Here is a 14,830-nt window from a genome sequence, read left to right on the forward strand (position 1 = left end):
ATTAACGTTTATTTAAATGTATTATTGGTCCGGAAGATTTCTCCATCGTAGAGGGGTATATTGAGAAAATGGCGAATATCTGTGGTGTAATAGTTACTAAATAACATCGTATAGAAGGTATCACCCTTCATGGTGTCCGTACGTTTGTAAAGCACAAGTTGGTTCGTGTCTTTGGCACAGTTACTTTTATGACATGCCCGGACAAGTATTAATACGAAGACGCAATCATTTCCAGTGCACCTCAGTTTACACGCACATTATCAATCTGTACGCAATTATTTGGGCATGTGTCAGTATAATAACAGTCCAGAACGTCTTAGGGTATCATTTATAGCAATAAAAATGAGAATATTTTTAAAAAAATGTCATGTTGGAAAATAGTAAGAACACGTTCCATCTTTGACTTGATGCATCTATTGAAAATTGAAGTGTCGCTAAGTGGTCATGGGTTTTATTCCTGGTGGGGACACTCAGTGGGGAGCGTGTAAAAGCATTTTCAGACTAGACATTGTGATTGTGAGGTTTTTCTTGGGATTTCCTCATTCACACCAGCAACTGACCGGATGGTATCTAATATAAAGGTCCCAAACTACTTCATTCGTTTCCCAGTTCCTCAGGTAGCGCGATCGTCGAGGGACATTATCCTTCATAGGCGTACGTGACGAGTTTAAAAGATCATAGGCGCCGAATGCTCAATCCTAATCCTGATTGAAAATTGAAATGGTACATCTAATTACGATCTCCGTTTACTATTCGATCCCTATAAGAAGAGAAATGGTTAAGCCAACGAGAAACTGATTCAATCTATGGATTGAACGTTCCATGAATGAGATATATCTCCACCCGTAAACTTCAATTAAAACTGGTATCTCTGTCAGTTCTTTCTTCTATATCGGATCTCCACGTAAGAAACAAGTGAATTTCGTTTCACAATTTAAAACTATTGTAGAGATATTGGATTTCCCCCATATTATTAGTATTCAGTATAAAGACAATTCAAGATTTAATAAGGATTTTATTTTTTTATTTTTTTTTCTCTCTATTTTCTGTGGATGATGAAAAATAGTCAGAACTTGGAATAATAAGACAGTCAGCAAACATTTCAAAATTCTCTTCAGCAGACAATTGATTCCTCATTCTTCATTCTTTGTAATTTTATGTAACCTGATGTAACCGAATTGTTCTGCAACTGATGACAAATAATTAAATAAGTCGAAAATTGCATTTACCTTGCATTTTCCTCAATCCTTACACGTGCATACTTTGGATGTTTTCCGTATTTTCGACGGCCATCTTCCTTCTTTGGATGGTATAAAAACGTCACAGGACCTAGATTTTTCGCCTCTTTCAGTTTAAATAGGGGTTAATAGACGTGATAAGACTTATTCTTGGGGCAAATTAATTGTTTCCGAAAGCAAAAAAAAATATCTTGTTACCTCTTACCGTTTTTTTTTTTTTTTTTTTTGTACTTTGAACTTGAAACCGGACGTAGTAGAAATTTCTACTACTTCCGGTTTTAGCAGAGAGTAAAGGATGAGATGAAACATATTCTTGTGACGCTTAATTGAAGATGGATCTTTACGAAATCTAATCGCTTATGAAGCTTTTCCATTCGATTTTCTTCTCGGAAAGATCATCGGACAGTAAAAACGTATTCGAAAATGTTTGCATGTTTCTCACGGGTTCTAAGAACAATTTGCATTCATGCATCCAACTTCCGGTATTGAAAATGCAGGCTTACATAACATCAAAGGATAAGTATCAGGAGAACGTTATGACCCCATTCTTCTGTTGTCGCTTGGTTTTCAATTAAAACCTTGAGTTGAGTTGAGTTTGAGATTAACGTCCCTTTTCAGCAGCGAGGCTATATGAGACGTGGACCTACTGATTAACGTGGAATCCGAACCACATGAGCTCCCGCCGGGAATCGAACCCGGATCTCCCGCGCCAAAGGCGCGTACGCTAACCGCTTAGCCACGGAGGAGCTCTCAATTAAGACCTGCAGCAAAGGGTGCTTGCAGCTAGTCAGAAATAAAATAATGTTTTTTCCTCTGTTATCAGGCTTTCGTGTCTGTGTGCCCAGGGATGTACGCAGGGGTGGGTCCTGGGGGTGCGGACCCCTCCCGAAATAAATTCCTGCGTACGTCCCTGTGCGTGTGTGTCATCAGCTCTTCGCACACAGAGGAGTCACTTGGAGCCACCAACTTTTGTAGATAGATTTTCACCAGCTATAGTCCTGTAAGCTTTCACCTGCCATTTTTTCGATTTTAGATTTCGAGGGAGGAGACTGTGAAGTCAACATTTATTCTCAGTTCACAAACCATCCTGTCGCAGCCTCTGTGTATCATACAGCGAACATTTTTCTACTCATATATGGTTTACTACTATATCAGGATTAGTTACCGGGTTTCATCTATCCATTTCTAGTAACATATAAAATAATGTGTAGGCTATGTATAAAAGTGGTATTTAATAATAAGCTTGGGCAAGAAGGAACCCGTTAGGGGTTGTTAATCGTTGTTTATTTCATTCCTCTCTTTATTTTTCGACAGGGGCGGCAACGCCAAAGGCGTTTCCCGGGAATTAACAATGTCAAATTCGTAGGTGTTGACATTCATTATTTTATTCCACTCGTATTCTTACTTTCAAACTCACTGAAGTGGTCTCAAAAAGCGTAATCACTAACACTTTCACCTTTTAATACGAGTAGTCCCTGGCCCGTTTCCTCGTGGGCCTTGAAGCTTTTTCAGTTGAGTAATCATAAGCGAGGTTTTCCTAGATTTTGCTCATTTATATACCAGGCAAATGCCAGGATGATACCTAATATAATAGTCCGAGGCCATTTCCTCGTGAGCCTTGAAGCTTTTTCAGTTGAGTAATCCTAAGTGAGGTTTTCCTAGATTTTGCTCATTTATATACCAGGCAAATGCCAGGATGATACCTAATATAATAGTCACAGGCAGTTTCCTCGTGGGCCTTGAAGCTTTTTCAGTCGAGTAATCCTAAGTGAGGTTTTCCTAGATTTTGCTCATTTATATACCAGGCAAATGCCAGGGTGATACCTAATATAATAGTCCCAGGCCGTTTCCTCGTGGGCCTGGAAGCTTTTTCAGTTGAGTAATCCTAAGTGAGGTTTTCCTAGATTTTGCTCATTTATATACCAGGCAAATGCCAGGGTGATACCTAATATAATAGTCCCAGGCCGTTTCCTTGTGGGTCTTGAAGCATTTTCAGTTGAGTAATCCTAAGTGAGGTTTTCCTAGATTTTGCTCATTTATATACCAGGCAAATGCCAGGGTGATACCTAATATAATAGTCACAGGCAGTTTCCTCGTGGGCCTGGAAGCTTTTTCAGTTGAGTAATCCTAAGTGAGGTTTTCCTAGATTTTGCTCATTTATATACCAGGCAAATGCCAGGGTGATACCTAATATAATAGTCCCAGGCCGTTTCCTCGTGGGCCTGGAAGCTTTTTCAGTTGAGTAATCCTAAGTGAGGTTTTCCTAGATTTTGCTCATTTATATACCAGGCAAATGCCAGGATGATACCTAATATAATAGTCCGAGGCCATTTCCTCGTGAGCCTTGAAGCTTTTTCAGTTGAGTAATCCTAAGTGAGGTTTTCCTAGATTTTGCTCATTTATATACCAGGCAAATGTCAGGGTGATACCTAATATAATAGTCCCAGGCCGTTTCCTTGTGGGTCTTGAAGCATTTTCAGTTGAGTAATCCTAAGTGAGGTTTTCCTAGATTTTGCTCATTTATATACCAGGCAAATGCCAGGGTGATACCTAATATAATAGTCCCAGGCCGTTTCCTCGTGGGCCTGGAAGCTTTTTCAGTTGAGTAATCCTAAGTGAGGTTTTCCTAGATTTTGCTCATTTATATACCAGGCAAATGCCAGGATGATACCTAATATAATAGTCACAGGCAGTTTCCTCGTGGGCCTTGAAGCTTTTTCAGTCGAGTAATCCTAAGTGAGGTTTTCCTAGATTTTGCTCATTTATATACCAGGCAAATGCCAGGATGATACCTAATATAACACTCACAGGCCGTTTCCTCGTGGGCCTTGAAGCTTTTTCAGTTGAGTAACCCTATGTAAGGTTTTCGTAGATTTTGCTCATTTATATACCAGGAAAATGCCAGGATGATACCTAATATAATAGTCCGAAGCCGTTTCCTTTCTTCCTCTCCACTTTCCCGGGAACTGGGATCACTAATTACTGAAGAAATTCATCTCTTATACGTGACGTGAAACCATGGCCGTAGATGCCAAAAAGTCCAGAAATCTAATTCCTGATTTTAATGCTACCTCTCGGGGGGCACGGTAGTTCAGTGGTAGAGCACTTCCTTCTGGTACGTGGGGTCTTTGGTTAGATTACAAGCCAAGTATGTTTGTGGTGGACATCATGTCTTTGGGTTTTCTTGGGGTGCTCCCGTTTCCTCCCACTTTCTCATTACACTATGTCTTCCGTTATCCTTCAGTTGCCTTAATCATAGTCTCCGTTATCCTAAAGGGTAGAATCGTGGAACGTTTAATTGAAAATATCACTTTTTCTACCTAATCCTAACTTTGAACGTTACCCTCAAATTTTATACCTTACTGATTTCAGTCCACGTTGCCGGAAATTCAGAGAGGGCAATCAATACAACAAGTTATTCTCTATTGTACTAGAATGTTCATCCTCTCTTTTCATCCACGTTATGAATATTGTAATGTTTTGGTAGAGTGAAATGTTAGACCGGGTGTCTTTTTCCCCAGGTGTCTCTTTCACCGAGTTTTATTACAAAATAAAATAAATACAAGTGTCTCTAATTCAATGTCTCTCCCTCAATGACCAGTGAAGGAATACTAAATGTTTTGCCGGGTACCCCTTCCACTCATGGCAGTTTCCAGTACACTTTGGCAGGTTGTAGGTTAGACTTGGATTATAAGTTCAAGATGGATCCCTAACCGAGTGCGACATAGGGTAAGGAAGAGGTGCTCCTAGTCCACAGCGACATAGGAAGGTAAAGGTTAGGCGATCAGTTGGTCGACTGATGCTGGGTCCCTCGGTGGTCCTCCTTTTATTTGTCCTTCTCGGGTCCTTCCGTGAGGTCCGTCTGCTTTCGGTGTTCCTCGGTGTCTTCCGTGTCGGCCTGTTGTCTGCTAGGTTGTTTATAATCATTAGCATGTGTTGAGCTGACACGTGCGTCTCTTGTGATGTGGGGATCCTTTGCAATATGAAAACCCAGTAACGATAGGTTTTCGTAGCTTGTTAGTTATAAATCCAGATATATATATAGGCCACTATGGAAATACTGTGTACAGTATTCGAATTACTGGGGGAATGATGAAGAAATCCTCTTCTGCAAGGAAACAAAAGTATTTATCTGAACGTGGACTAGAAATGAAAGATTTCACTTTAACGTCCCACGTTTATGTCCATTAGGCTAAGGGAGACGGATGAATCAGGCAAGTGAATGGTAATGGAGTAATTGTTGGATTAACAAAGTGAAAGGAAACGGAAGTACCCCGAGAAAACTGATGGGCACAATGTTGTCCACCACAAACTTACTTGGCCGGGGATCGATCGAGGGATCCGAAGTACCAGAGGTAAGCGCTCTATTACTCACGCACCGTGCCCCCGATCCGATGTATCAATGTATTTGATGAAAGTAACAATTAATTGCCGAACTATTATTAATTAAAAGTGATCTCTTGCGGTAAGATTTCATTTCCATTGATGGGAATCCAGTTCCTAATCTAGAATGAACGGCATCAAGGTCTATAATGAAAAGTAAACAACGTTTACTAGGATTAGGATCAGGAGTTAAGTTTATGGGCTGTCGGCATCTAAGGCCATTTTACAACGATATTGTCTATCTTTCAGTGGCGGCTGGTACTATATGTTGCATAGTTGTGCAACCGGATATTTTTTTTTAATACTAAAAATATTTTTAAGTGTTAAAGTAGTGTATCAGTAAAAAATAAACCTTTGCTCTTGAGCGCAAAACAGTATTGATGCATTTCTGAAAAAAGTCAATTAAAAAAAACGGAAAGAAAGAGAGAGATTTACCTTTCCAGTGGCAGCGAACGTTGCCACTGGAAGCAGTAACATTGAGCATATGGCAGCGAGCTCCTATCTCTTAACATGGGGAAGTGGATTTATTCTTGCAACGCTCCTATCTTCCCGTATTGGTCCCTTGCGGTTGCAATTTCTGCCACAACTGGTCAGCTTCTGTAATAGTTACGAATTCCTCCGCTTAGCAGCGCTTGACTCAATTGATAGGGTGAGGAAGATACAGATGCGTGGAAGAAAGAAGTTATTCACAAAACATAAACTCGCAAAGAACAAATATAAGTCTGGTGGTAGCAGGGACGGATCCAGGCTGAAAGTTTGGGGGGCGGTCGTTCGAAGTCAATAGATTTTATTTAACATTTATAATACATAGGTGAAAATTCTTGGGATAAGATTTATTTTTAAAAAAGTCCTATTCTGGGGGGGGGGGAAGGGTAAGGCGTCAATCGAGTCTTCAAGAAGAAAATGTCTTACTACTGGTCTAATTCCTAGCTCTGTGTCTTTCGTTCACATGATTCCGTGTTCGATTTCCGGCGGAGAGCATAAATTAATATCAAATCATTCACTTCCAATACTCATCTGTCTTCTTTAGCATAATTTGCTGGAATGTTAAACTATTTTTTTTTTTTTCATTTTCAAAGGAAAACATCTTAGATTTCATGCTTCTTTACAGACAAAAAAATACGTGGTTCCTGAAAATGGACTTTTTGTTCCGTATATTTATACAAAGAAATGTTAACAAAATGCATATTGTCGGAGGAGAGAGGTGTTTCTGGACCCTAAAGAAAATAAAGCGGAAAATATTTGCGGTAGCGATGCTTTCTATTCAGAGAAACTTGGCGAGCAGCATTTCAGATTTCAATAAGGTAATAGAAAAATTTGAAGCCCGAAAGATCGAAGAAAGACCTTCCATTCTAAAATAATGCATAGTTTATATAATTAAATAATTTTGTTTAACTGCGTGCATGCAATTTTCTTGCCTTTTTTTTCTGTTTTTCGGATTAACGCCATCATTCATGGCTTACAGCACACACTATATATTCGATTTATCTCGTGTTCAATAACATGAGTGTAGAGGTTTCGTATATAAATAGTGTATAAACATACATTGATAGTGGTTGTTTGAAAAAAAGGAAATAGCTTATATATTAAATTAATATTAGAGAAATAATTTAATCAATAATATACAAATAGAGCTTAAAAGACTTTCCTCTTCATATTTCCTGAATATTTCTTGGATAAGACTCAAGAATGCTGGGGGATGGGAACACTTGCGCGTACCTACATACCTTTGATATTACAACATTGCAACCGGTGCTTGTACAGACTACGAGCCGCTACTGCTATCTTTATAAATACTTTCTGAGTATTGTTTATAGTTACGGGCAAAAGTGTTATTTTGAAGGCACAAGCACTTAAGAAGAAGAAGAAGAAAGATATAAAGAAATAATTTAAATGTTTGTATCTTATTAAAATATTTGTTAATTTGGTTCAAGGATCTTATAAATAGAGGATCTGCCCTTACAATAAAATCTTGAAGCCATACGTCACAGTTTCGCCACCCCTACTCTGCCCACTCCGCCCAATAGGATCGCAATGTTTTGAGCCAACAAACATGGCGGAAACGAAAGTAGCCAATCAGACGATGTCGGAAACGAGAGTAGCCAATCAGACGTGCCGATGCTCGGTTGTTTTTTGGCTTCATTATTTAATAGGATGAAGATATATATATATGGGGGAGATCCTCTATTTTATAAGATCCTTGATTTGGTTGTTATGACGACTTGTTTATCTTTTTTTTTTATGTCCTTGTCATGGCAATATAGAAAGAGTGTATAGAACGAAGTGCCATATTGTGTAGATTGATTCTATGATATTATAATGTAACAATACGATACATTTTGAAAGTGAAAATATATGTTCTAAAGTGAATAACTGTGTTGTGCAATCCAGAATAATTTCGTAATCCGTATAAATATACATTAGTAACCTGGGAAAATAACGTAACGAAAAATAATTAACGTTACAATTTAGCCCGTCACGTACATGAGGGATGACGTCCCTCTGCGAGCACACTATCCGATGAAAGGGAAGGAAGGAAGCGACCTGGGACCTGTATGTTAGGTAAAATCCCGACATTTGCCTGGTGTGAATGAGGAAAATCCAGGAAAACCTCAATCAAGATGGCTGGCCAGAAAAAGCTTTATCGACCGAGTGCCCCACCGGGAATCGAACCGGGGCCCGCTCGCACCAAAGGCGAGAGCGTTAGCGGCTACGCCACGCGGAGCCACTAAACAACGTTTACGGGGGAAAGTTGTTCGTATGGGACATCATTAATTGAGACCATAGATGTGTTTTTTGGTGACCCGCCAGAGCCTTATGGTAAAGGATCTTGTGAGAAAAGCAAAACAAAGGATTAGATTTATATTCTAACATTTTTCCTATGTCATTTCTTGTTACGAAGATTTTATCTTTAGCCATTCGTGTTGTATAAGTACGGGTCGTTTTATTTGAAACACGATGTATACGTACACTCACGTCCAAAATTATCATGGTATATCTATAACTATTGTCTTGTAAGAATATAATTTGATAATGATTTTGCAGGGTACTTTTAATACTGATACTATGTGTATAATCGGGAAATGTATATTTGTTGTAAATTTCATAGGAAAAGAATTATAAATACAAAAATTAGAATGAGTAAATTAAAATGTTGCTAAATGGACGAGAAAGTTTTCCTTTCGCTTTATTGTTCTCATTTACTGCTCTTTTGACACGAAATTTGCCACATACATGTCTTTGCCGATTATATACATACTAACATTTTAAGAAATACCGGGCGAATTCGTTATCACATTATATTCCTACAACAACATATTTATAGACATGTGACAATAATTTTGGAGGTGAGTGTACATGACGCGATGTTTTAAGTTACAGGTGTCCGGCGCAAGAAAATCTAGCTTCACCACTGCCACTAAATCTTAAAACATTATTCCGTCAAACTTTTTTTTAGAAGAAGAAATGCGTTTTAATTTATTTTGTAAGCTTTTTCCTTTTCGTTATATAATAACAAACAATAACAAAACTAATTTTGAGACTTCCTGATAAGTTAAAATGGATCAAAATTTCTCAATGCTCTTTTAAAAAGGGCAACGAAATACGCAAATAAATACAATGCAGACACATCATGTTGTTTTTTTACGCAAACATCAACAAACAGTGATGCCAATTTTTATTCCTCACATTTAAGTATCATATTTGTTGACGCACGGTGGGCCGTGTTGATAAACTGCAACCGTCTGTTCTGGTTTGTCACAGCGATGCTCTTTACTAATCGAAATAACCTTTGGCTCCGTAAAAGCAATGAAGAGCAAATGCCAGCAACGATTGACGAGTCAAGTTTTTGAATCTAGCAAAGAGAGAGTGTCGTGGCTGCAGCAAGCAGATTATGTTGTTTTCTTAGCGGTGAATTCTTCGATTGTGTTAGTAGTCATGGTGGACTGGTAGATCAAGTGACCGAAGGAAGGAATATTACATATTAATGTTGGTAAGTTTAGTACATTACTTGTGTTAATTAGTTGAATCTTTTAAGGGAAAAACAATTGAAAAGAAATTCTATTATTTGCTACTAACTACAGTGATGTAACTGAGGGAGAAAACTGAGCTTGTGCCTCGGCCACCGGATTGGAGGTGCGCAAAACTGAGCAAATATTTATTTTCACCGTAAGGCAAGGAAAGGAGTTTTAGCAAAGTAAAAATCATAAAAAAAATATATTAGAAACTTAATAAAACAACAACGACTCAAAAACAGTGGTGCTATTCTAAATTTTTAACAACCGGTTCTCTCTATATATATTTTCTCTCTTTTCTCTCTCTCTCTCTCTCTCTGAGTGTAAGAGAGAGAGAGAGAGAGTAGATGGATAGATATAATTCTCTTAGAAAACAAACCATACAAGGTAGACAAAAGCAAACTTTTTGCTGGATACCACAAATAACAGGTAGGGACCTACACCATCCCAATACAAGGTGGTGTTACGAAATTAGGTATCACTGCTAATATCTTAGAAACAAATTATCCAAGATAGGTGGTTGTCAAAAAATATTGGGAAGATCATAATCCAGAAATGGGTTGACAATTGTTGATAATGGTATGTATACGTTTCACATTTTAATAGCTCTCACCACTACAACTCATGTGGTTTGTGTTTTCATTCAACTTACATCGATTTAAGAGATTTGCAAAATGTTTGAGAATAATACTCCAGACAACAGCTTGACGGTTTGTTATAATTAAATATTCTATTCTAAAGCAACAGACTGTTGATTCATTCTACAAATTATGCACATCCCGATATAATTCCAAAGCATTGTGATTTGCAGTTATTATGATAAGATTTCTAGAGTATGTCAAGCATGCTACTCACAAATTATTTGGCAATCAAATACTAATTAGTTTGCTGTTTTATCTTGTACTAAAAAATAAATTATGTACTGCAATTTTGAAATCAAGCTTTACCCTTCAAAGTAGCTGAAAAAATAGGAGAATTACTGTGTGATGCCAATATCAGGCATAGTCGGGGAGCATTTTGATTTGGTTGGTCAGGGGGGGAGGCACTAAGCCGAGTTCTTGCCCCGGTTGACAACTACACTACTTGCGTCGCTGGTCTTTACCGACTGCTGATTAAACATAGATCAAAAGAAAGGAAAAACGTCCTCCATTTCCTGGTATTTATTCTCTGTTATATAAGCATGCATAACCATGACGTAGTAGAGGCTATATAAAGGAAGATGTTAGAAACCGTGAGAAACCTTTCCGCACAGTTTCACTCCTCCCCCATCCCACCCTCTTAAGGAGAAAATCGAAAAGGAGACTTCATAGAGGATTAGATATGGCGAAAATTTATCTAGTATGATCAAACTTTGTATATGTTCTCTAGCGGGATTCCTTCCAATGTGAAAATCTGTACATAGACACACGCCATATATATATATATATATATATATATATATATATATATATATATATATATATATATATATATATATATATATATATATATATATATATATATATATATATATATATATATATACAGAGTGTTTCATAATAACACAAACAACGTTTGGGAGGTGATTCCTGACATCAAGATAAGATGAAAAGTATAGACCAAGCTGGGTGCATAAATGCTTACTTTCGGAGTTATAGGCTGCCGGAAACATGAAAAAAAAAATGAACTTTAAAGGTCCATAGTTTCAATACTATGGGATCTATAGAAGCCGGGTCAAGACTTCACTTAGGAACTAATATATATCCTATACAAATATCCATGATTCAGAACATCGTTTTGTACTTCCGCAACAATTTTTAAAGAGGTAGATGGTGAATACTTCAAATTATATGCCCATAGCCAAACTCCCTGTATAAAAATTGTTGGGTGAGTACGTTAGAATTCTGAAACATGCATTTTTGGATAGAGCACATATTAGCTCCTAGGTAAAATTTTGACCCGACTATACGGACCTGTAAAAATCATTTTTCCATGTTTTCAGAAGCCTATAGCTCCGAAAGGAAGCATTTGTGCATCCAGGTTGGCCTTTACTTTTCATCTTATCTTGATGTCAGGAATCCCCTCGTAAACGCTGTCGGTGTAAGTATATATAATTTGTTTATTACTATTAAACATATAGGGTAAAAATGTATTTGTGTTTACCTGGGCCATGATAGGCAAATGCAATAGTGCTCCACTGCTTAACAATTTGGGGATCCATGGTACAATTTTGTACCATACGGGTGTTTCATGATACATTCCGTTATAACTCTTCTATTTGAGCTTTTTCGTCCGTTTTTTTTTTTCAAGTCTAGAGGCATCGTAGAAGACCTTACTTATGGTTTCACACCTTCCTGTGTCCAGACATAGGAGATGATGACGTCATAATTTAAAAAATATATATTTTCTCTTATTAAGCCTATGTTCATTATTTTTTGGTGGGCTTATTTTTGCACGTAGAAGATTGAAATTTTGCACAAACATTCAGTCCACCGAGTAGTATTTACCAGATTTTTTTTTTTTCAGATTTCCACCTTAAAACAGGGGGGATCCAGAGGGGCAAAAGTTGAAAAAAGGAATATTTAGACCAAAAAAATCCCTTTCTTCGGGATTTTTCCGCCTTAGATAGATGATGGAGACACGTGAGTCATATCGTCTGAAAGGCAGTTCTATTCTGAAGATAATAATTGGCGAAACATCACCCTAGGATAATTAGGGATGTCTCTGGAAATTTTTTACCTGTGATCATGGTCTTTTGCGGTAATTTGGGGCATTGTAGGGATTGTTGATAAAATTTCTCCCGCCCTTAGTATTCAAGATAGAAACTTGAAATTTGGCACACACATTCAGCATACCAAGTACTATTTATCAGATTTTTTTGAGATCTCTACGTTCACACAGGGCCGCTCCAGAGGGGCCCAAAGTAAGAAAAAATTTCCCTCCGAAATTTTCCCTTTGACATCAATTTTCCCTCTTCTGCGCCCATACATATATTCCAAACAATTTTTCGTATCTTTTTTCCTTTTTTCTCCTAAATTTTTCGTCCCTCTTAGTTCGGGGCCCGGGGCCGTCGCCCCCTTCCCACGGCACGGCCCTGGGACGAGTGTACAGAAGTAATTGCATTTGTGCCACTGAATGATAAACAATTATGTTTCGAAACTCGAACAGTTTATACAGTGTCAAAACAAATCCAGTGCTGCCAGAACCCATTATCCTGTGACAAAGAAACTTGTTAAAGTGCATTTGTATGTCAGAGTGCTTCTATGTATGCTCCATTCACAGCATGATATACTATATGTTGAGGCGGTGATCAATTTCACACCAGGACCTGTCGAGCATGTCTGCGTTCGATTTCCAGTTGAAGCTCAACTGGTTCGTTTGGTTGCAATTTAACTTCCATTTTCAACATCGAGGCTATAAGAGACGTAAATTTAAAATTCAAGATTAAATTCGAATGACCATAATGTGTTGAAATGTTGGTGCTCTTCGACTGGGAATCGAACCCGGGACTCCGTGTACTTTTATGTATCTATATTAAATTCCCCGCAGTCGGGAAACTTATCTCCATGGCTTTCGAATTGTTGTTTCTCAATATTCTACTTGAGACAAATCATTCAACGTTACGTTCCACAGCTATGCGTGTAGGCTAAGGAAGACAGATATGGGACAATGAATTAAATGGCGAAATGATGAAAGTAGGAGGAAACGGTAGAACCCCGAGAAAATTCACGCACATGGTGTTTGTCCAAAGTGGTACAAAACAGGTACTAAACGATGCGAAAGACACGACCTTGAAATTTGATAGTGGCGGAACAGTGGGTCATTTCCCTAACAGCACAAGATGTGCTAGGCATATGCCATTTAGGTACCCCACCTACTTTTTAGGTACCCGACACTTGGCACATATGATATTCATGTGCTAAGTATGTACTTCAGCTACCTACAGTTTCAGGTAATTGTTACATCTAATTGATATTTGCAACTATGTACCACAAATATAGCATTTATATACCTGGCTCAGGTCCACACTCTAACAGTCATTTGTTTTTATGTCGTCACTTGGAACATATATCTTGTCATGTTCTAGGTACGTCATTTAGGTACATACTGTTTCAGATACCCTAACAACACAAGATGTGTTAGGCATGCGCCATTTAGGTGTTCTGAACTCATCTCCCACTTTTGATGCATTTGTTGCTTCTTTTTCTAAGCGATTGTGTACTAGAAGCAACAAACGCGTCAACTTTATTAGATGGCAACTATCGCCGATCATTTGAAAGTAAATATGAAAGAACCATGAAATAATGTAAATAGACACTCGTCAATTTGTTATAAAATTACATGGCGAACAGATTTTATCTGATCCCGAACGGTTATAGTCGAATATACGCGGTTAAAGGAGCACTGATTAGTCAGATTCAAAAGACCTCAACAATTTATCCCTCTACAAATGAGTTCTTATCATCGCCTCCGTGCCCAAGTCTGAAGAGTACACGGCTAGTAATTCAAAGATTGGTTTTTCGCGCCCACCCTGGGATACTTTTTTTTTACTTGTTTAAAGTGTATTTTAGACTCACCTTAATGTAAACACATTACGCATATAGGCGATTTAACATATATTGGGGGAGTAATTTTGTGGTTTATTCAAATTATGGAATGGGGAACATACCTAGAACATACTAGGCACATTCTTCAGGTACATGTCAGGTATGTGCCTAGGGGCGGACATAGACTGTGAATATCACTTGCCATACATGTGATTTCTCTTACACACAGAAGGGTCACGAAGTGCCTCTGCTGAGATCCGAACGAGATAATTGTGTTTGCATTTGATATATTGTAACTAGACGAATCCCAAAGTTATACGTGCCACCCGGCGGGATATCGTGAGTTACAACATCTTTTAATGTAAAAGCTACAAAGATGGCAGAATAGTTTGAACCCGGTCATTTGTTCGGAAACGGTTGGGTAAATAGAAAGCTCGGCGAACACGTATCCCATCATTTTCAAGGACACACTTTTTGGGATTTAAAAAAAGTTTGCGCCGGGGTCCCTTGCAGGGCTCCAAACAGGGCTCAATGGGGTTAAGTAGCACATCGTTTGAAAGCTGTTGTAAAATGAAAGAAAATGAAGCAAGTCTCGACTCAACGTCATTGAACGACGTTGTAACGTCATGGAACGACTCAAAGCAGAACCAGACTTGCTAACACGTGTCAT

General features: G+C 38.2%; 1 protein-coding gene across 1 annotated transcript in view; it reads left to right on the forward strand.

Moving 5' to 3' along the window:
* Positions 1-14,830, forward strand: part of LOC145682699 (uncharacterized) — a 101,308-nt gene that overhangs the window by 61,102 nt on the left and 25,376 nt on the right. The gene's annotated exons all lie outside the window — the stretch shown is intronic.

The sequence above is a fragment of the Thermobia domestica genome, chromosome 4, assembly GCF_964235325.1.
Source record: "Thermobia domestica chromosome 4, izTheDome1.hap1.1, whole genome shotgun sequence".
In the NCBI taxonomy this organism is placed as follows: Eukaryota; Metazoa; Arthropoda; class Insecta; order Zygentoma; family Lepismatidae; genus Thermobia; species Thermobia domestica.